The following is a 24,933-nucleotide window of genomic DNA, read 5'->3' on the forward strand; positions in this document are numbered from 1 at the left end:
GATAAAGAGGAACATTAACAGTTTCATCATTTTGCTGTAATATCTCTTTTTGCATAGAAGTTGAGCAATTAAGCTTAACTACACCTCAGTGTTTGGGATGAAAACAATGTTGGTAAGCCAACTATCATATTAACAAAAAAGATTTACTAACCTCAATTTTGAATGGACTGCAAACCAAATGCTCATACTCAGAATCATTTCCATCCTTTCCACCAGTAACTTTAGAAATGTCATCCATGCTCCCAAAGTCTACAGAATCACAGAGAAAATTAATGCATTCTTTGTCAGCAGCACAAATGCGTAATAGATACCCAGATGACAAGATCTTTTCTAGAGCTAAAGTGATCAAATTCTCTAGGTCATGGAGTGTATCCACGAGGTTCAACTCAAAATTCATGGCAAAAGAAAATTCCCCACTAAGTAAAAGCCAATAATATCTAAAATTGCTAGTTGGCATGCTTAAATGTAAGCTACCAAACATAGAAACCACAAACTCACTAATGAAGATTTTGCCAACATTTTCATCCCCCTATTTCCTTGTGTTGTTCTCCCTTCAATGTACCAGGGTTTAGGCCATACTTCTCCAAAAGATTGACTCCCTACAAAACGAGAACAAGCAGGATTAACAAATATTTCCACGAGGAAATTTGACTTTGATGATGTCTTGGTTAATGTTATTATAGCAAACAATGTACAAGGACTCAGTTTCTACCAGCAATCGTTCTCGCTACACTAGGAAAAGCAAATAAAAAAAAGTACTTTAATAGTACAACAGAAGAATAAATGAAAAGGGTAAGCAATTGGTGCCCTCTAGTTCAACATGTTTGAACTAACAGTACTACCTTATATTGTCCTCAAGCAAAAGTCTCAACCTTAGGAATGTCTTGCCACTGTTTCCGTGATCACATGGATCACAGGGATGCTACAGTCTCAGCAGCAGCAATAGCGTGATAACTCACTTTCCTTGGCTCAGTGCTTGAATCAAATGAAGAATCAGATTCGAGGTTTTGATCCAGCACACATACTTTGGCACATGGATTGAATATGATCCGCACATATTTGCATATCATTGGCATATCAGAAGGACCTTGTTTCTTTCTTACCACACCTGCAAATGATCATATTAAAGTACAAACCATAAGTCACTGCCATATTTTCAACATAAATAGATTAAAAAAAAAAGAGCACTACAAGTTCTCATGCACTACATCCAAAAGTGAATGTTGTTGCACCAGAAAATCACCCTCAGCAAACTAGGCATACATAATACTACTATTCTGCAAAACCAATGTATAATTAAACTTTCTTGCCCTTTCCATTTCTAACTATTTCCATATTGTATGCAAAACAAGAGTCATTTAATTACTCACACCACAAAACTTACACTATTGTTTTAGCACTACTGCATATGCCCAAGCAAATTTTGATAGAAATATGAACTTTGAATTAGTTTAGGAAAAATAGTCAATATGTTACGAGAAAGGGAATGCCTACAAAATGATAAATTTTCAATAGACCATTTTCTGAGTACAAGGAGGAGAAAATACCTTAACCAAGGTTTGTGTTGGGAGACTTTGCATCTCTGATGTGATTGTGGCCATCATCACCAGCACCCCAATAATTAAATGTGCTACAAGTAGCTAACAATAGATAACGAGCAGCTGCTTCAATAGCAACATAAGACAAAACACAAAATCCCACAAGTGACACATGAAAATAGTCCCTGCTCATGTTTAGAATGTCTCTTCATTTAAGAATCTACCTTTTTCTTTCTTAAGGTTGGACTAGGAATGAAAAAGAGCTATAACACGTTCTCACTGTGTGAAGTTTGACAGGCACTGTTAGGTTTTGTTCCCTCCTTAGTTCAGGAGCTGTTTTAATTCCCTGTGATAGAGAATGGAACACCAGTATATGCATCAACTTTTGATTAGCTAACTTGGCAGAGTTTCATAAACATAACTTTCAAGCAACAAAGTCTAAAAAATAACAAAACGGCAGAAAGTATTCAAACATAACAATTGTGGCGAGTCACTGCACACAAATCATATCATATGCAAAAACTATTGAAGGCACTGTTTAACACTTCAATTTCATTCTTATGAGCTGTAATTATACTAGAAGCAAAGAGAAATCTAGAAGAAACACTAATTATGAGCAGCTTATTATGGTGCACAAGCAATGCAAGAAAAAAGATTTTCTCAAGGATACATGAAATTATATCACATGGTATATGTAGACCAACTTATTCCGCTTTTGTCAGTCAATTGTTGTTTATTACACTTAAATCAGCAATATTATTTCCTCCCGTGGCCCTGTCTCCAACCATGAAGAAAGATTGGTTAAGAAAGAAGAAACAAGGTTTAAAGCACCAAAACCCCAGCATTCCTTCTCTTTTTTTCTTTCTTCTACCAATAACATGAAAGTTCAATAGCACCACTAAATCACCAAAACCTGAAATAGAATATTATTTAGGAAAATGAAATACACATGGAGAGGATTTACTATGAACACTAAAAGTCAGGAGAATCCTTACTTGTCAGATAGCTGAAAATTTTCGCATTGTTTGCAAACCCAAGGATTTCCAGCAACCATCAGAATGCAACAACAGCAATGGATGCAGGCATGTCGTATGTGCACCATGATGAAGCGTTCCTTCAAGGGAAATATTGTTTCACTGAGCTACGTAAACAAAGTAAGTTTGAGAACCAAAAAATGGGAGCAGTAGCCACAATTCTACTTCATATGTGTGAGGACGACAGTCGCACAAAGAATGAAATAAAGGCATAGGGTAATAAACTAAAAATTGTATATTAAGCTAATGCACTTAAAATTATGATATAGTAGGACGATAACAAGAATATCAAATTTGATAGATGCTAAAATGAAATGATCCCTGCCTACAACACAGAAAAGCACAAGTAAACTTTTCGAATTTGATAGCTAAATTACTTTGTTCATTAGCCGCAAATCCTTTGATGCATGGCCAGAATGCCTTTCTTCTTGATACATCATGTCCACTGCAACACCAGGCCAATAATCTCTATAAAAGTATGGCAACCAAGTTGCAGTTACCTTTACTTTACATTCACTGGTGGACACAAAGAAATGATCATAGAGATTAGTAAGGTCAACTGCAATATTTTACCTTGCAGCTTTTCTTAGCATGGACAAGTAACTAAAACCAAGGCGATAATTCAAGTAAAATAGTGGGACAAACTACCTCACAACTCGCAATCTATAGTCTCATGATCAAACAATCATCAAACTTACCACTCCCTCAGTTCAAGCGAGTTTGGTGTCTTCTGAATTTCTGGATGGCAATACAAATGTAATCTTCCCCTTTCATCGGAGGGCAAGACCATATATAACAGCATGTGAAACCACGCTTTTTGCAGTATTCTAAGAATCCAATCTAAAAATATAAGAACATGATGGGTACTAACACAACAAAAATTGCAACTATAATGTCGCAAAAGAGCAACGGTCCAGAATACTTGCCAATATTTCATGGTACACAAATGTTCACAGAACCTCTCCAGTGACTGCATTCACCTCAGGCATGAAATACTTAAGTAAGTTCACAATGATGATTAAAATCTTTGATCAACATGCAAACACTAACATTCAGGGCTCTGTATGGCCATGAACCATGTGCATGAATGTCTTTACCAATCACAACAAAATCACAATAAACAGACAACACATAATACTTACCTGGCATACCCACTGTCTAAAACCTGTAAAATGCTGTAATATGATGCCAGACTTGTCCTGGGGTGAACAACTTTGTCAACGATAGTCCTTTCGTATTTGGCTTTCCAGACTTAGATGCGTTCTTTGAATGTAATAGCAGATTTTACATCTTAGACTTCTCCATTTCCTTCTTAGCTTTAATGACCTCCTGTAAACCAAATCCAGTAGAGCAATTTTGCAGTAGGATCCCTACGGCCTCTGGATGTAGGCAGTTTCCATGTCATGCTTTTTATTTGAATCATTTTGTAACTTAATTGTCGAACACTTCTAGAAACTTCCAGTTTGTCTTACCACTGCTGCCATGATCACATGGACCATAGGGGAAGCTACAGTTTCAGCACTCACAGCAGTCAGAGATAGTGGAACATGGGCTTGGCCTACAGCAACTGCATGATAGCTCTGACTTTCTTTGGCTCAGTGCTTGAATCACATGAAGGATCATATCGGGTCTTGACCCAACACACATGCTTTGCCACAGAGATCGAATCTGAATCACGTATATTACATGTTTCTTTCTTACTAGCCCTGCAAATGATCACATTGAAGTTCAAATCACAAGTCATAGCCATATTTTATGCAAAACATGAGTCATTTAATTATTCACACCACAAACTTTGGAGCTGTGAAGTCTCATGGGATGGTAAATGGTCGTATAGAGAACACATCATTTTCAGCATATGGACGCATATGGACATACATCAGGCATAGAATATGACAAGTAGAAGAGTAGTTAATGCTCGTTACATGAGTAAACCTGATCCTTATGCTATTGTTTTAGCACTACTGCATTTGCCCACACAAATTTTCATTGAAATATGAACTTTGAATTAGTACCCAATATGTTACCAGAAAAGTAATGCCTATAAAATGATAAATTTTCAATAGACCATGAAAAAGAAGGAGAAAATACCTGAACCAAGGATTCTATTGGGAGACTTTGGATGTCTGACGTGATTGTAGTCATCATCACCAGCACCCCAATTCTTAAATGTGATGCAACTGGCTAACAATAGATAATGTGCAGCTGCTTCAATAGCACCACAAGCAAAACAAAAGAACCCACAAGTGACAACACATGAAAATATTCCCTGCTCATGTTCACAAGCTCTCTTTGTTTCAGAATCTACTAACTATGCATAAGGATCCATAGAAGGAACCAACTGCAGATCAGTGAAACTTCATCACAAGCAATACAGCATGAAGTTTTAACTCAAGATCAGGACTGAACATTCGATTTCTATCCTCGTACATTTATACTTCATTTTCATCTCATTGATTCATTAATATGAAATAAATAAAATAACTTACATATTCTAAGCATGTAAATGTATATGAAATTAATATCTTTACTAATTATATTAAAAATATTAGTTAGCATATTCTAAACTAAAACCATAGACTATAATTAAACAAATTTTTAAATAAAACGAAACTGAAAAGAGAAGATATGAATAATAAAAGAAAAGAAGTGTAAAGTAGTATTTGATACCTAAAGGCTTCTCATGATCCCATTGGTGAAATAATTATTAAGAACAAAAATAAAGAGGCAAAAGACGATACACAACATTAATGTTAAGACATGCTAGCTCTGAACTTCACACAAAAATCCACTCACCACAATAACAATAACACAAGAGTTAAATCTCACTGCTATAACTTCCAACTATAATGTGTAAAAAACTGTAACCTACCTTACACTCCCACTCCCACTCCCATCTTCTAGGAAAATGGGGTAACTTAACATCATTAAAGTATGCAGTAAATTCTTTCTTAATCACTCGAAATAAGTATGTATAAGTATTTTAAAATATATCTTATCAGATTCCCCCACACTAGAACCATGACTGTCCTCAAGCATGTCTCAATCCAAATATACGAATTATCCAAGTAGCAATTCTCAAATTTGTTTCATGTAATCCAAGTATATCCCCTACAGTAATATGACTTAATAGCATAAGAAGAGCCAACAATATTGACACAAGCACTTGCAGCACAACATTCAGCACACAAGTATCCCATTAACTTCATCAAAATAAAATGAAACAAGTCTCAGCACTCTCGCAAGAGTATCACTCTAATCACTCATAAAGTGTTTAAGAAATTTGGGTTCCACTCAAATCAATATATAGAATGTCATTACCATAGGCTTGCTTGTGAATCAAATCTCCTCCACCAACGAAATGAAAATTAATACATGAATCAAAGGGTCTTTCCATGGGTTGTAATGGGGTTTAGGACAAGGTGTGGCAAAAGATAGGCTAAATTGTGGCTTATGAACTCAAAGGAGTGATGCCGACCTAGTTGCTTATCCTTCCAACCTCACCGCCGTTTAACTCGATTCAAATGATTTGAACCATCAAACACCTCCAATTTTTCCTTTTGTTGTTTCTGTTTCTCTCTTTTTTTTTTTCTGAATCTTTTCTTCTTTCCTTTCTTGTTTTCTTCCCTTTCTTCTCTTTATTCTTTCTGTTTCATCATTTGCTTTTCATTTCCTCGTCCAATTTCTTTTTTTCTTTTGTTTCTCTTTTTTTTCTCAATCTTTTTTCTTTCGTTTCTTCTTTTTCTTCTTCTTTTTCATTTTCTCTTTATTCTTTCTGTTTCATCATTTGTTTTTCCTTTCCTCGTCCCATTTCTTTTTTTTTTTCTTTTCTTTGGGACTAGCAGTGCATTGCTTGTATGCAACCTCATTTCATTCACTCATTTTCATGTCAATTAACAAACAACCAAGCTAACACCACCCCCTTGAATGGGTTCAAAATCATTTCAGGAGATAATCAAGAAGGGGATGATTAAGCTTATAACGCGGTTTAACCAACAAAGGAAAAGCCAAGGCTCAATTGAGTTTTGCTATGGGTGAATTCAAGGTAGGCTCTTTTGAGGTCAATGGGGTATTCCTAAGTGCCCTTATCACTTTCATGCACCAATCTTACAAGAATGTGAACTCAAAATGTATTACACAAGCAAGTTCTAGAATTGACACACTATGTTTGATGCCCTTAATCAAAAGAAATGTAGGAGCACTATTTAGATGAAAGTGATTTGGCCCAAAAGCTCACACAAAGGCTTTTGTGCTGATTCTTGAACATTGCTTATTTGATGCGGTCAATGGAACACACTTCACACAATTTTTTTTTTTTTAATATGCCACTAGTGCTAGTTTCACCTACTTATCTCGACTTATACCAAAAATTCCTATTAATCTAAGGGATAAGACAAGACAACAATCAGAAAATTCAAGTGCTACCACAGGATAATTCGCATATTTTTCTCAAGACACTAACTTCCTTCACAAGTTTCCGTGCTAAAAAATTGTGAATCCCCAAATAATTTTCAGTCTCCAAACATCCACATTCCAACAAATTAATTTCCTAACTAATCTAAGACTATTGTCACAACGAACATTGGGCTTCAATCTCTTGTTAAAGATTGTCACGCTAATTTGAGAGATATCCCAATAATGTAGCCTGAATTTCAAAGGATAAAGATGGTTAATACTCAAGCCCGTGACCAGCCGATATATCTGTATCTCATTGCTCCCAAAAGTGACTCTTTGCACAAAAGATATGTATAATGGTTATCATTTCTTGTGCATTTTCAAGTGTCTCTATATTACTTACTGTCCAGGGGTTATTAAAGTTCCAACTATTTCACAAATCCCTGGGAACAAGGTACTACATGGTTGATCATAACTAACAGCAGCAATCAAGAAAAGCAAGTTTTTTGCATAAACAGAACCTCTATGAAATACCTTATTTTCAAACATAGCTGTAAACCTCTCATCTTTGAGAACTTCACTCGTGAGACCTTTCTTTTTCTTTGATGTTTTCTTAGCATCTGATGTTTCTGAACATTAGCATCATCAGCTCCCTTATTCTCATTCAGCTCTTCTTCCTCCTCAAGAAGTCGGGCTCCCAGAGTCCGATTAACTTTTGCCAGCTTCCTCTTCATCTGCAAGATGAAAGATAGATGAAATTGAATTCTCAACACTTGATAGGAAGAATGATATGAGTTCCAATATTTAAGCATGAGTCATAAGGCAGTTGAAATTACATAAATATACACATATATGTATATACACATAATCTTTACTACGTCATAAATTTTGTTCAAGTTAAAGTGCAGCGTACAATGGAGAGAGTGCTTATAGTAAGTTTATCGATTTTGATCAATAACTAAATCATCTAGCATTTAGAGGTGTATCAAATACCATCTTGTTCTTCTAAAGGTAATCACTCCTACCAAAGTAATTATAAAAAAAAAATTAGCAGTAACAGTAAACCAAGCAACTAACAATTCCCCCCTCAAGTTCCCTGTAACAGTCAATCTCTTTTCCTTTTTTCTTGCGCTTTCCTCTCTACTGCTCTGGCTTTTCAAACCCTAAATAAAAGAAATAAAAAAAATCGAGAAGTGGAAACATGTGGGTATATGGATGGGATTTGATGGTGGGAAGCGAACAGTAGTTTTGAGGGTTTTTACCAGTAGGCTTTTCTTTCTTGGAATTTTGTGTCGCATCCACCTCCAACGCCGCTTCTCCTGGGTGTGCTGATTGATGAAAGAAACACATCTTCGCTTCCATCAACCGGAGTAATAAACCCTCCGCAAGTGGCACTAAACCCTAACCCCTCTGTTGGTTTTTCCTCTCTGTTTTTGAGGGGTTTTTAGAAAATCCTTCTTTTGCCATTTATCCTTCACTTCCTAAAATCTGCAGATATGACATGATATTGATGACTTCTGCATGCACAAAGAACGAAATTTTGTTCCTGCTGTCCAAATGAAAACATGTGTCTCACCTAGGAGCTTGTACTTTCTTCTTGGATTTGGCCTTTGTGTTTTCATACTCATCTTCTAACAATTCACTCGCTGATGATGCATCAGAACCACCAATAGCCTTTTCATCCTCTTCTTTAACAGCTTCAAAATGCTCTTCCAGCAAAGATGGCTTTTTTGTTGTTGATGGCATTGGGTGCAAAGCCAGGTATTCGTTTGAGAATTCATCAAACTCAAAGTCCTGCAAGCGGTGTCAAGAAACGATACATAATTTGGCTGCTGTTTGGATGTAAACAAATTCCAATACATATATTGTCAGTATGAGTCCAAAAGTGATGCCATCATCATTAATGAATCTTTCTACATTAATCATCAAACAAAATCCACCCAATAAAGTCGTGTGCTATTCAAAAGGTTGTCACGCTAATTTGAGAGAGATTAAAAATAAACAAAATTCAGAGTTAATAAGTGAATTTCATACTGAAACTCCAAAAAATGTACATGCCCCAAAGATGCAGATAAATAAGGAGTGTGTATTGAAGGTTATGAATGTCAGTTTTCTGAGTACACACTTCTTTAAATTCTGAAAAATACAAATCAACTAAACACGCATAAGAACTACTTGGACACCATAACCATCGCTGCCAGGCAGGTGATTTGTCTTGCTACTTTGCAAGGCAATTTATCTTCAGAGGTTGTAGTCTAAAGCTATCCAGGGGTTTAATAAAGAGCAAAATCATGCTTGTAAATCATGTCTTAAGTTAATTTATTCACAAATAAATGACAGACCTTTAGAGCATAGCCAACCATCTTCGAGAAAGCAGTGATTGTTACATCATTTCCTTCACGTTCTATCTGTCAAAAAGCTTTCTTGATGAGAAACAATTAATATGTAAGTTGAAAGATACAGAATAATACCCTCTTGAAGTTATACCTTAGCTTTCCCAATAGGAAGACAGAAACTGGAATCAAGAGCCTCAGCCGAGACAGGAAATGATTCTCCATATCTATACAAGAAAAGTTAATCCCCCAAGGAAAAAATTTACACAAGTTATGATTGATACAAAATTATGTAAAGATGTCAAGCTACATTCATAAGTAGGCCTGGTGAAAATCATCACTGTCATACAACTTACAACAATTCATTTTCAAGGAACACGACAGGATCTGGATCCCTTATAGCAGCTTTCAGCAGGTCTCGTGCATCTTCTGAACAATATGGAACCAATACCTTTAATCCTGGACATGAACCATACCATGCCGCAAAGCACTGCAAATGACACAAACTCAGTTTACAAGGCAAGAAATGTCCAAATGTTGCAATGACTATCTGTATGTCAATCAAATTCTTCTCCAAGCAGGAAATGACTGAAGATGGGTATTAAACAGCTAATTCTTTAGTCTAAGTAAATATTGATTTATTAGGTCATTGTATAACTCGAAACAGTGACCAACTTTCCCTATCAATACGAAGGGCCTTCTTACAGTAACACATGTTCCACTATTGGAGATAAAAATTAGTTGCTTTGGAATACTGTTGTGGTTAAACTTGATCATACAATGGTCCATTAATAGAAGAACTTTTTGGATGGCATACATCATAGGCCAGAGCCTGATGGTAAGAAGCATGACAAATAATTTTTTTTTTTTCCAATTTGAGAGTTTCTTCGTAAATACAAGTTCGATTACTCATGTATCCTACCTTCTAGTGCTCCCCAAATATGAAGGATTCTTTCTTGTATTCTTTTGGAACATGCTACTTCAAGTCAGCTTCATTGAACAGGAAGCATCCCCCTCACCTTCTTGAACAATTATCAGGTTAGATGCATGACATAAAGCATTTTAGTCCATCAAAGGGATCTTTTTCTAATGGTTTTCACGAGGTGGCATTCTTGAAGCCTGCACAAACATGACCTTCATATCATATATATATATAGTGTTGTTTGTATCTATTACATATTTCATATTTAAGTATTTTTTTAGTATTTTTTGAAAATATCTTTCTAATATTTTTAATTACTTTTTCACCCTCTAAGTTTTGATATATGATCAATTAAGTGCAGAGAAATGTCGATTACGAACTAACTGAAAATTCTTGTTTTAAGTGCTTCTTTAGCCTTATGATTGAATAGATCAAATCTCGTTTCTACTACAGACACGAAAATATATTTTTTTACGATTTGGTCATTTATTAATAATGACGGATTCAATAAAATAAAAACTAGAAAACAATATGAAATATAAGAATAAAGTTAACATTAAATTATATATATGACATTGTTCTTGAAGAACAAGAAAATATGTACTATTAAAAGTTCAGTAATCAACTCAACTGTATTGCATACATTTCACTGGTTTTGTACTTAATTTCTTAATGGATTGTTATGATATAAGATAATGGTAGATTTATTCATATTATTCACAAAATATTTATTCTATAACTCTCAATTAAATCTTATATCATAATTTTGTTTTATCTTCTAATCAATAATATATTTATTCATAGGTTATTACTTAAACATCAAAATATCAAAAAATTTATATTAATTTTTTAAAATTATGTTATTTAATATGTCTTTTCTCCTTTCGATTTTTTTTCCTGCCTTGCTTCCATCTCGTTGTTGGCCGCCACCAACGGCCATCACATGTCGCCGCCAGCCTGCGATAGCAGTCGCCATCACCTATCTGCCTGGATCCGAGCAACGATGGTAGGTCATTAAGTGAGTGACGTCGCCTAGGAGAAAATTTTAAAAAAAAATTATCACGTCTCTTTATATAAAAAATTATCATTAAATATTATAATCCAAATATATTATTTCATTATTTCATGTATTTTTGTAAAAAGACTTTCACTAAGCCTGGCAACAAGTCGAGCTCGGGCCTAGTGAGTCGAGCTCGCGCTCGAGCTCGAACTCGAATTAAACAAATAAAGAATCCGATTAGTATTAAACAAGAATCCAACAACAAGACCAATAAAGAATTCAGTTAGTATTAAACAAGAATCTTGAAATGTACCACTAAAAATAAAAAAACACCAGAAAAGGCAGAGTTGAGACCTCTCTAGTCATACTGATAAATCTTTAGTCCTTATTTATACTACAAATACACTACTTCAACAAACTTAGCTTGCTCTAGTTCAGTTTTAGTATAGGTTTCTTCTCTAACATAAAATTTTCAGAAAAAGAAAAAGAATGAGATGAATTTAGAAGTCTTTTTTTCCACAAGAACTTCCTCTTTTTTCCTGTGCGTTTTTGTGAGTTTTCAACAGAGAAAGAAGATTACCTAGAAGCCGCACTCCTTGATGTCTTTGTTGCCGACTTGCCTTTCTTGTTTCCATGAATTTGGGGGCTAGGGTTCTTAGAGAATGGTTGGAGGAAAGAATGGAGATAGAAAGAGAAAGAGAGAAAGAAAAAGGAAGAAGAAAAGAAACAATAAAAAGAGAGAGAAAGAGATAAGCGAAAATAATATGGCTGAAGGAAATTGGATATAAGTAGGAAATGCCTCCATGCTTCTCCAACAGAATTCAGATGAGGGGGAGAGTTTGGTTAGTAATGCCATGCCATTGAAGATCTGCGACCCGACTTGCTCGACCAATCGCAACCCTGCCGATACAGACTCGGCGGAGCAGCTGTTACAAGAGCTGGCTTCCCCGGACAGACTGCCCAGAAATCAATTCCTCGTAGATGGGATACCGGAGTACTTGGTTAAGAATACGGAGGTGAAAATTCGTGTGATGAAACAGAGGAGTAACTCGTTTGGTCCAAGGGTAAAGACAAATCGAATCAATAAGAAGAAAGGGAAGATACAGAATAGTTGAGGTCGTACAAAAATGTAAAGGAGTAGTACTCCTACTTCCTTGTTTGTTGATTTTGTTGTAATGTGTACTGTACTTTATTTTCAATGAAGAAGGGATGGGGACACCGAAAAGCTTCCCCCACCTTTGGGTGTTTATTTAAAAAAAAAGAGAGAGAAAGATATGGATTTGACTTTTTGTGTTACTACTATTATATTCTTCTTCTTCTTATTATTATTACTACTACTACTATTATTATTATTATTATAAATCATGAGATCGAATCATCAAATTTTTACATAGATATAGTTGAAATTATTATATATTCACAATTTGCAAAATTTATATATTTATAAATGTTAGTATAAAATTGATGTAACTATCATCTTACATTATTGAACAACATGGGTTAATCGGGCCATTAAAATTCAGATCAGACCATTAGATATGATAAACCTTACAGAAAAATACATTTGGTAAAGTTTTAAACTTATTGGATATACGGATGTCGAGATATCGTACTTGAAACATAAAAGTAATCATTCAAGACGATGTATCGTTGAATCAGGCCGTGTAATTTTAAATCATACCGTCTGATATGATCTAATTGACACAGTCTTATGTATATTTAAATTTCGTATGAATCGGGTGCCCGAATTTTAAGATATCGTAATTATTGATTAAACTTTTTAATCTCATTATATATATAATAAAATAATAATTAGAATTATTCAACCATCATCATTAATAATTTTTCAATTGAAATTTTAAGAAAAAAAGATAAATTGTATTTTGCCTTTCTTATCTTGAAAATGCTAAAAAATAAAAAGGTCCTATGTTGAGAAAAAGGAAAAAAAAAATCTATATTCATTAACCTTTAGCAAAGACCCTATCTATTAGAAATAACATAAAGTGGGAGACACTTACCCTATGTTTGAAATTGGATTATTTTTAGCGTATTTTAACCCATATTTGGGTTGAATTTGACAAAGATACCCTTTTATTATGAATAAAAGGAATTCACCCTTGTTAATTTATTTTGGACCAATCTTTTGAGTGTTTTTTTTTTCATATCTATATTTTATTTTTAATATGCCCATTAAATATACTTTTTCTTAATAATTTCATTGTTATCTGACCATCTACCTATAAAATGCTCAACGACTTTTATAACTAATGTATAAACTGCTTTCTCTTCTCAGATATTATCTTCAAGTTTTACTGTATTTAATATTTTATCTTTATCAGTTTGGCTGAGATAATTATTCCACCACCCTTTTAATTGGCCAGTGAATCATGATATGATCATTTTAGCAATAGCTTTATCGAAATTATTATTTTCTTTACAGATAGTACTATACATCATCATTCTATGTATAGTATTATAAATTTATTTTTCTGTAAATCCATCAATGTTCCATTCATAAATTTGTTTTCTATTATAACTATTTTGGCCCATTATCTCTTGTTCTTCATAAAGAACATCTTGGGGTGTTGGTCTAGGATAATAAAATTTGGTTTGCATTGGCTTCCTAGCGAATTTTTCTAATTTGTTAATTTCCTCCATGTATTCATCTTTATAATCCTGAGAATCTCAGTCATTATTTAGAGTATTTAATTTTAGAGTTTTAAATTTTGATCCAGTAATTTTTTTAGGTCTCCTAAAGGTTTTAAATTAAAACCTATAATATTTGGGGGTGGTTGAATTGAGGGTCTACCAATAATTTCTCTCTTGTTTCTTCAACTAATGTCTTATTTGAGTTGATTTCTTTTTGCCAATTTCGTTGTTATTCCATAATCTTATCAATCTTATTATTTAATTCCATAATTTGTTCCGCTATAACATTTAAGTATAAATTGACATAATTTTGCTTTTTTAATAATTCATTTATTTCTGAGATTGTAACTATTAAAGTATCATTTTTAATTAATTTAGAAAATGCTTTAACATTAATCTCTATTTCATTTGAATTCATTTTGAAAGGCTGTTGAGGGGGAAAGACGTTATTTAGGATTTTTCCATTTTCTAGGAAATATTTTCTCTCTAGTACATTTAAATATTGTTTTGAGTATTTGGTTATAAACCAAGGAACAAAGGTAACTTTCTTATTCCATATGGATAACTCCTTATAGATTTGATTTGAAATTTCATTTAGTTTTTCAGGTGGAAAAATTTTAAAATACCATTTTCTATGGGTTCCCATCTTTTTTCAGAAAATTCTTCCTTAATTTCTTTTCTAGCCAGGGATCCAGGACTAAAATTGATTATGTTTGAATAATTTTCAAATGAAATTTCTGTTTTATAGGCAATTATATCATGTGTATTCATTTATAAATAAAAATTCGTTTATGAAGTTAATTCTTCATTTAGTTTAGGATCCTTATATATTTCTTTAACAATATTATTTGGTTGTATTCTTATTTCTTCGACCTTATCATAATTTGAGTTATTTAGATTAATTTGTTCTCTGGTTTGGGATGTGGATGTTCTGGACGGGGTTATTACCTCTATTGGTGATATATAAGATATATTAGAATATCTTGAATAGTTGTTTCTTAAATATTTTGACTGATTAACAAAATCTATTATGACATTTTCTTCTGGATTTTGTAGAATATTCGTATACATACTTTCGGTATTACTTCTAATGGGGATCTCTTTTTCAACTACCCAATGTTTTGGAAACTCTACTTCGCTCCATTTTACTTGTCTACTTGTCTCCTAGTATTAATCCTTGAATTTTGTAGATTTGTTTCAAAGAATACTGTTTGTTCAAGAGTTTTATTATCTTGTGTCTTACAATTAGGATTAAGTGTATGGAGAAGTTTATAGTAAATTCCATAACATATACATATTAATTCTGATCCAGGTGTATAATTATATCCATGGGTCTTAACATTTAATGTTAATGCATCGAGTATATTCACATCAGACATTGATAATTGTAGATTTGGGTAAACATTAAAAAATACTGGCCCATGAGCTAGACTAGATTGTATTATTCCTATTAGATATTTCTTCCAGTCCAAATTCCTGGCATCTCTTAGGGCTGCTAAAAAGCTTTCTGGTAAACCTTCTAATATTAGAGGCTTAAAAGGCTATTTGAACAAGAACAATATGTAAAAATTTATATTCTTCTTGGTAATGCCTTATATCCATGGAATCCAAAAGTTTTATTACTTTTTATTCATTATCAAGAGCAATAGATTCTTCAGTAGTTTTTACTACCTATTTAGTTTTCCAGAAATCAAATCTTCCAAAATTGTAAATTAATATAGGATTTACTTTAGGAATTGTTGATTTACTTAGTTGATCTAAATTTCTTGGGAGTTCATACTTTCTTAGCATTCTTAACTTGGCTACTATTATTATCAAATAAATACTGCATATTAAGTAGAGAAATAAAGTACTGCCGAATTATTCAATACAACTTCAACAACATGGCACTGATATAGGTATAAATTTTGGTAAGAAGATACCATACTAAAGCCCAAAAACAATGCCAAAGAACGGCAAAACCGGGCAGTATTGGCAAGGCCGACCTTGTTCATACTCATAATTTAAATCGACGACCCAGAATGTCTTGTCTTTATGTTCTTTCAATTTCTCCTTATCTTTATCAGTAATGAAAAATACTTTTTTTTTATATATAACCATGCTATCTCCGTTATAGTTGAATAATTCAGCAGCAGTAATTTAGCCTTGCATTAGGCTAAGCAAAATAGAAGCAAGAATGAAAGTAACAAATGCAGAAAGTTAAATAAGAGAACTCATAGGTAGCTTGTATCACTTCTTATGCAAAATGAAACTTTTTATATAACTAAGGAAGGAGAAAGGAATTACAAGTACAAGTGCTTCTGCTTCAACACATGAAGACTTCCGAGGGCTCTCTGAAAGAAGGGCGGAAGGGGTTATATTTATAACCAAATGGTCCGAACTTGAAACTATTTTTTCATGTCCGCATGGCCTTCATCTGCCAAGTGTCGCTTCATTGTTAACACGTGTCATTTGGTCAATTCTGTTGACTTGCTCTACTATCACCTTATTTCTTCATTAGTTTGGAGAAGCTGCTTTCTTTTGATTTCGATTTCGATTTCTTGAGGTCTTCTTTATCTTCAGATGATTCTGAAACTTTTATTTTTGATTTTCCTTTTAATGTCTCCCGAATTCCTTTAAATAAATTATCAAGAAATTCCTCTTGAGAAAATTCCTCCAATGGATTCTGAGATTCTCCAGTGAGACAAGAAAATTTATTTTCTCCAGTTTTGCTTGAAGTCTCCATAGGAGAAGCAATTCCCGAAAGATTCTTTTTTAGATCATTTTGCATTTGCTTGAGGTATTCCTCAATCATTTGATCTTTCGTGATTACCCCTTTATTATTCAAAATTCTTTGGGAGATATGTTCAAAAGGATTGGGTGCTTGATTCTCTTCTTTTTTTGCAAGAACTTTATATTCTTACAATTTTTCTTCCATCTCATTGATGATTTTGACCCTAGTATTTCTTGGTCTCGGGATCAATTTGCATCAACTTGTTCTAAAATTTTGAACAATACCTCCTTTTTATGCATGGGATTTTTTGTAGGGTAATTCCTACTTCTGGTAGCCACTTCCAGATCTATGGGATGGAGAATTCCATAAAGAAATAAAGAGAAACCATTCCTTCAATTCATTTTCTCGATTTTTCTGCTTGGATTGTTTTTGGCGAATAATTTAGCCACTCCATATAGTATTCCTGGAAGAATTCAGGAAGAATAGAAGTTGATGGACCAAAACTTATCCACCATTGGAATACCCAATTCGGTATTTCTTGTTGGAAAACCAATGGGCAAATTTTAAAATACCATGTATGTTTTCTTTTATAATTTTCATAGAGAAAAGCTTTATTAAATGCTTCAACATAGTCCCAGTAATTAAACTTTATTGTATTTTTTTATTTTGGGTGAAAGTATTCTTTTTTCCCTAATAGGTTAATTCCCCACTCTACAGTAGTGATAAACTTTTTAATTACTGCTTTTGAATAATTAAATTCCTTCCCATTGCTGGAAAATGTGTGATTATTTTCAACACTTTGAATTGCCTTAAGGATACATTCATAATGTGCCCTAGGTTGATATGATCCTGCTGAAAAAGATGCAACATTAAGGTACCTTTTCATTAGATACCATGGATCATTTTTCCACCTCAAATCATCATTTTCAAGAAGAATAATTATCTCATGGTGTTCACTAAATTTGTAATTAATTAATTCATCTTCATCTTCTTGCACCATTTTTGCATAAGATGCTGATGATTCATCAGTTATTAATTTTTTATGTTCCTTTTTAAATTCAAGAAACTGTTTGAAGAGTTCATTTTCTTCTTTAGGGATGTTATTAAATTTTCCAATTCCGAAAATATTTTCCCTTACTAAGGTCCTATTTTCATGTCTGACAATATCACGTGCTCGAAACCTACGTCCTCTTTGATTAGAGGAGGAATTTCTTTCTCTTTCCCTTTGGGGGAGCATTCCTGAAAAATAAAGATAATTCATTAGCCAGCATAAAGACCGGCAATTTGCTAATGGTATAGTAAATTTGCTATCCAAAGTTATTTAATACGATTTTCTGCAATGATATTTGCATCTGAAAATTGTATGAGAATGTCAGAAATTATTTTCTTGATTTTATCAATTCGCTTTCTGATTATTTTTTGAGTTCTTTTTAATCTTGTCTTATATTCAATTGGTTCATTCCAAAATTTCCATTGGTAAATAGGCCAATGGACTCCATTCATAAAGAATATTTCTCCTATGACTAATTCTTCCATCCAACCATTTGGAATTTTCGCGGAAATATTCATCCCTCTAAACATTTCATTTCCAAATTCATCCGGATTCATCTTCATTAATATATTCTCTCGATAGAAATTCAGGGAGACTATTTGTCTCTCCTTTAATGTGTTCAACAGAAAAATTAAATGGGGCAAGATGTGCTTGCCATCTAGCAAACATTTGTTTAGAAATATCATGTTTAAAATCTTTATTAAACATAAATTTAGCAGCAAAATAATCTGTCCTAATGGTGAATTCTTCATCTTGAAATTTTAATACACATTTAACAATGGCAAGAACTTTTTTAGCACCGTAGTATAATTTCTTTAGGCTGCTTTCCATTTCCCCGAATGCAATCTAACTAAATACTCTTGCTTATTTTCATCAATTTGTTTTAGTATTCCTCCAAATCCAATATTAGAGGCATCTGTTTCCATAATCTTTTTTCAATTTGGATTAGCAAGAGTTAGACATGGTAATGATTTTACCTTCTGTTTAATTAATCTAACTGCTTTTGTATGTTCATCAGTCCATTCTGATGGATTCTTCTTAAGCCTATCATACAATATTGCTGTATCTTGGGCAAAGTTCTTATAGTATGGGGCTATATAATTCAAATTGCCTAAAAATCTTTGTAATTGAGTTTTATCGATGATTTTATCAGGGAATCTATCTGCAAATTCAATACTTCTATTAATGGGTATAATTTCTCCCTTTTCAATATGATGTCCAAGAAGTTTAACTTTTGTCTGGAAAGTACTCATTTTTTATTTTGATAATACCAAATCATTTTGGATAACTAAGTTTTTAAACATTTCTAAATGCTTAAAATGGTCCTCGATACTATTTGAGAAGACTAATATATAATCAATATAAACAATGATAAAATTAGAGAGTTGATTAAAAATATCATTCATAATATTTTGAAATTCTGAAGGTGCATTTTTTAATCCAAATGGCATAACATTCCATTCATAATGTCCAAATTGGACTGTAAATGTTGTTTTGTACCTATCTGATTCATTTATTTGAATTTGTCAATATCCTGATTTTAAGTTAAATTTTAAGAAATTTATTGCCCTGTGTAATCTATCTAACAGATCCTTCTTATTAGAAATCGGATATCTTATCCATTTTAAGACTTTATTAAGAGGTTTATAATTTATCACAAGCCTGGGTTTTCCTCTTTCCTTTTATGCATGTTTGTTAACGTAAAATGCAGTACATGACCATGGTGATTTTGAGGACCTAATTAGTTTTTTCTTAATAGGGAATTAATTTCATTCTTACATAATTCTAAATATTCAGTATTCATTTGGCAGGGCCTTGCCTTAGTGGGGATATTGGCTTCCGAAAATTCATTTTGGTAGGGAAGGCTAACAATATACTTTTTCCTATGCCAAAATGCATTGGGATGTTTGTCACATATTTCTAGTTCAAATTTATTTTGAATCACTTTAATCTTTCCTTGTAATTTAGGATTTTTAAGTAGTTCATTTATTTGTAGTGAATTTATTTCTTCCTTAATGAAACATATTTGGTTGGTCTTGGATATTATCAAATCTTTTATTTCATTTATAACTCTGTCTATTGGTTGGGTGATGATTCAAATTTTATTGTTTCATTATCAAAGGTTCCTATTATACCCTTTTTATTAATATCTTTATCGAAAAAATCTTTTTTAAGGAAAGGTGTTCCAAGAATAATTTCATTTGTTAAATCTTTTATAAGCAGGAAATTTATTGGAATATTTTTTTTATTATTACATATGTAAGCTTTTGGAATTTTAAAGCTTATATTGAGTTTTTGGCCATTGGCAGATGATAAAGAGTGGGTCGTTTCTTCAAAATACTTAGTTGGTATAAGATCTTCTTTAATACAGTTAATATATGCTCCACTATCAATAAGAGCAGTAAATGTTTTCCTGAAATTGTTATTTATTAAAAAATCAATTTTAACATTCCATTTTTTACTAGTGACTATTTCCAAAGTGGATAGAAAATCTTCCTCATATTTTTCTTCTCTTATTTCATTATCTTTGCTAATTTCAATCTTCTCAAGTCTATTAGTAAGAGACTGATTGTATTTTTTAATATTTTTCATCTCTTCTTTTAACTTTCTACTTTTTTGTTTTTGCATCTATTTGCAAGATGATCTGTTTCTGTACAAATATAACATCTTCTTATTTTCTTTGTGGTATTATTTTTAGCCTTCCAGTCATTTTTTCTAGCTAAGTCTTTTTCTTTATTTATTTCTTTTCTAAATTTTCTCTTTTTGTACCTCTTTTCCTTAAACCCCAAAGTTCTATTCCTAGAGATTTTTGATTTAATGGATTGTTTCATTTCCATCCGAAATTGAGCACAAAATTGTCCTAATTTGCTTTTCTCTGTTAAATTTTGTCTTTTAATTTATTTATTTAATCTAATTTATTTATTTTGATTTTAAGTTAAATTTTAAGAAATTTATTGCCCTGTGTAATCTATCTAACAGATCCTTCTTATTAGAAATCGGATATCTTATCCATTTTAAGACTTTATTAAGAGGTTTATAATTTATCACAAGCCTGGGTTTTCCTCTTTCCTTTTATGCATGTTTGTTAACGTAAAATGCAGTACATGACCATGGTGATTTTGAGGACCTAATTAGTTTTTTCTTAATAGGGAATTAATTTCATTCTTACATAATTCTAAATATTCAGTATTCATTTGGCAGGGCCTTGCCTTAGTGGGGATATTGGCTTCCGAAAATTCATTTTGGTAGGGAAGGCTAACAATATACTTTTTCCTATGCCAAAATGCATTGGGATGTTTGTCACATATTTCTAGTTCAAATTTATTTTGAATCACTTTAATCTTTCCTTGTAATTTAGGATTTTTAAGTAGTTCATTTATTTGTAGTGAATTTATTTCTTCCTTAATGAAACATATTTGGTTGGTCTTGGATATTATCAAATCTTTTATTTCATTTATAACTCTGTCTATTGATTGGGTGATGATTCAAATTTTATTGTTTCATTATCAAAGGTTCCTATTATACCCTTTTTATTAATATCTTTATCGAAAAAATCTTTTTTAAGGAAAGGTGTTCCAAGAATAATTTCATTTGTTAAATCTTTTATAAGCAGGAAATTTATTGGAATATTTTTTTTATTATTACATATGTAAGCTTTTGGAATTTTAAAGCTTATATTGAGTTTTTGGCCATTGGCAGATGATAAAGAGTGGGTCGTTTCTTCAAAATACTTAGTTGGTATAAGATCTTCTTTAATACAGTTAATATATGCTCCACTATCAATAAGAGCAGTAAATGTTTTCCTGAAATTGTTATTTATTAAAAAATCAATTTTAACATTCCATTTTTTACTAGTGACTATTTCCAAAGTGGATAGAAAATCTTCCTCATATTTTTCTTCTCTTATTTCATTATCTTTGCTAATTTCAATCTTCTCAAGTCTATTAGTAAGAGACTGATTGTATTTTTTAATATTTTTCATCTCTTCTTTTAACTTTCTACTTTTTTGTTTTTGCATCTATTTGCAAGATGATCTGTTTCTGTACAAATATAACATCTTCTTATTTTCTTTGTGGTATTATTTTTAGCCTTCCAGTCATTTTTTCTAGCTAAGTCTTTTTCTTTATTTATTTCTTTTCTAAATTTTCTCTTTTTGTACCTCTTTTCCTTAAACCCCAAAGTTCTATTCCTAGAGATTTTTGATTTAATGGATTGTTTCATTTCCATCCGAAATTGAGCACAAAATTGTCCTAATTTGCTTTTCTCTGTTAAATTTTGTCTTTTAATTTATTTATTTAATCTAATTTCATTGCATAAATTTAATCCTTCCTGGATACAGGTTCCAATTAACTTCCCATAAGTATATTGATTATAATTAATGTGCAGGTCTCCTTTTCTTAGGACATTTCTAACCCTTTTTGCAAAAAGATGAGGGAGGCCATCTATAAATTTAGACTTCCAATGAGAATCATTTGACTCTGGGAGTTCCATAACTCTACTAAGAAATACATCTTTATACCATCTAAATAAAGTTAATGTTTTACATTTTAGATTCTGTAGAAATGTTCGAATATTTTCAATGTTATCTGACCATCTACCTGTAAAATGCTCAACGATGTTTATAGCTAATGTATAAATTGCTTTCTCTTCTAAGATATTATCTTCAAGTTTCATTGTATTTAATATTTCATCTTTATCAATTTGGCTGATATAATTATTCCACCACCCTTTTAATTGGCCAGTGAAACTGGCTATGATCATTTTAGCAATAGTTTTATCGGAATTATTATTTCCTTTACAGATAGTACTATACATCATCATTCTATGTATAGTATTATAAATTTGTCTTTCTGTAAATCCATCAACGTCCATTCATAAATTTGTTTTCCATCATAACTATTTTGGTCAATTATCTCTTGTTCTTCATAAAGAACATCTTGGAGTGTTGGTGTAGGATAATAAAATTTGGTTTGCATTGGCTTCCTAGCGAATTTTTCTAGTTTGTTAATTTCCTCCATGAATTCCTCTTTATAATCCTGAGAATCTCCATCATTATTTAGAGTATTTAATTTTAGAGTTTTAAATTTTTTATCCAGAAATTTTCCTAGGTCTCCTATAGGTTTTAAATTAAAACCTATAATATCTGGGGGTGGTTGAATTGAGGGTCTCGCAATAATTTCTCCTATTGTTTCTTCATCTAATGTCTTATTTGAGTTGATTTCTTTTTGCCAATATTCATTGCCATTCCATAATCTTATCAATCTTATTATTTAATTCCATAATTTGTTCCCCTATAACATTTAAGTATAAATTGGCATAATTTTGCTTTTTTAATAACTCATTTATTTCTGAGATAGTAACTTTTAAAGTATCATCTTCAATTAATTTAGAAAATACTTTAAAATTAATCTCTATTTCATTTGAATTCATTTTGAAAGGCTGTTGAGGGGGAAAGACTTTATTTAGGAATTTTCCATTTTCTAGAAAATATTTTCTCTCTAGTACATTTAAATATTGTTTTGAGTATTTGGTTATGAACCAAGGAACAAAGGTAACTTTCTTATTCCATATGGATAACTCCTTATAGAATTTATTTGAAATTTTATTTTGTTTTTCAGGTGGGAAATTTTTAAAAAACCATTTTCTAAAGGGTTCCAATCTTTTTTCAGAAAATTCTTCCCTAATTTCTTTTCTAGCCAGGGATCCAGGACTAAAATCGGTTATGTTTGAATAATTTTCAAATGAAATTTCTATTTCATAGTCAATTATATCATGTGTCTTTATTTATAAACAAAAATTCGTTTCTGAAGTTAATTCTTCATTTAGTTTAGGATCCTTATATATTCCTTTAACAATATTATTTAGTTGTATTTTTATTTCTTCAACCTTATCATAATTTGAGAAACTAATTAATTGTTTATATTAATTATAACAATAAATTAAAATTTCATACTATATTTTGATATATTTATAACATAGTATACATTATGCAACATATTTAATTACTTATAAATTTATATAAAAATTCGGTAAATCAATATGATGATTTAATTTAATAATAATAATAATAATAATAATAAATTGCCAAACTCGAGCTCTCTACACCCCTAGATCGAATCAACAATTCAAATTTGGCAATTACATCCACTTTATATATATGTATGTATGTATGTATTATATACATAAGTGAAGCAATATTAAAAGCAAATTGCAGAAACCCTCTCTCAATACTAAAAATACACATTCCTCTCTGTTCGTGTGTGTCTTCCCAAACCCACCGTTCTCTCCAAACCCACCAAAGTTCATTTCCCGTTTTCTCTCTGAATCCGAACACACTATTTTTCCCAAATACACCATGTTCATTTCTGCTCTCCTCTCTCTCTCAACCCAAAAAAATAGAGAAGAAAAAGCAAGGAAAGAGGATGAAAGGCATCAGAGAGGGAGTGAGGGGTTAGAGTTTTATACCAATGCTGGAAGGTGATGTGAAAAAGGGGACCAATAAGTACTTACATTTGGGTTTATTTCTTCGATTGAGGAAGCGGACATATCTTTCTTCACCAATTAGCTATAAAATTAAGGATTTTCGCGGCCTCGTTGAAGGAGAGACGGTGGGGTTCATTGCGGAGGATGGCCGACTCTAGGCGGCGAAAGTGACGAGCCCTCATGGTGCCCGTATGCGCCCTCGGTAGAAGCAGCAATGGAGGTGGGTACAACACAAAAATTCAAGAAAACCTGCTAGGAAAAACCCTCAAAATCATTGTTCTCTTCTGACCCTCGGTAGAAGCAGCAATGGAGGTGGGTACAACACAAAAATTCAAGAAAACCCGCTAGAAAAAACCCTCAAAATCATTGTTCTCTTATGATCATTTTATGTTAGTCCCCCATCAAACCCCCATCCAAACTCACATGCCTCGATTCTTTGTTTTCTTCTCTAGGGTTTGAAAACCCAAATAAGCCATGGTCAACAAAAAAGGAAAAGAAATTAATTCAACGACTTCTTTGTTTGTATCTACCTAAGTATCTTTTTAGCTCCTTAATTTGTTTATATTTATGTAATTATTTTATTTTTATAGTGTTATTCAACTTGCAATATTTTTTGTGGATGTGAACTTTTGTGGATCTGTGGTTGAATGTAATTGGTTGTGAATTTTTTGTTTGAATCTTGTGAATCTTTTAGCATGAGGAATGATAATTTTGATCAAAAAGAAGGAAACTAATATTAGTTTTCAAGCAAGCATGTGAAAGTCAATCTGTCAATTTTTAGATAAGTTTAATATTTTTGGAGAAAATTGTTATGT

At 32.2% G+C, this 24,933-nt stretch overlaps 1 long non-coding RNA gene across 1 annotated transcript; it reads right to left on the reverse strand.

The window, feature by feature from the left end:
- Window positions 1-9,308: 9,308 nt before the first annotated feature.
- Window positions 9,309-9,793, reverse strand: LOC105157584 (uncharacterized). The gene is made up of 3 exons (XR_016064414.1): window positions 9,657-9,793; window positions 9,455-9,527; window positions 9,309-9,375 (listed from the first exon to the last, which is right to left on the reverse strand). It is a non-coding gene; the product is annotated as an uncharacterized LOC105157584 (long non-coding RNA).
- Window positions 9,794-24,933: the final 15,140 nt, after the last annotated feature.

Source organism: Sesamum indicum, linkage group LG3, assembly GCF_026168435.1.
Source record: "Sesamum indicum cultivar Baizhima isolate 11 linkage group LG3, ASM2616843v1, whole genome shotgun sequence".
Classification (NCBI taxonomy): Eukaryota; Viridiplantae; Streptophyta; class Magnoliopsida; order Lamiales; family Pedaliaceae; genus Sesamum; species Sesamum indicum.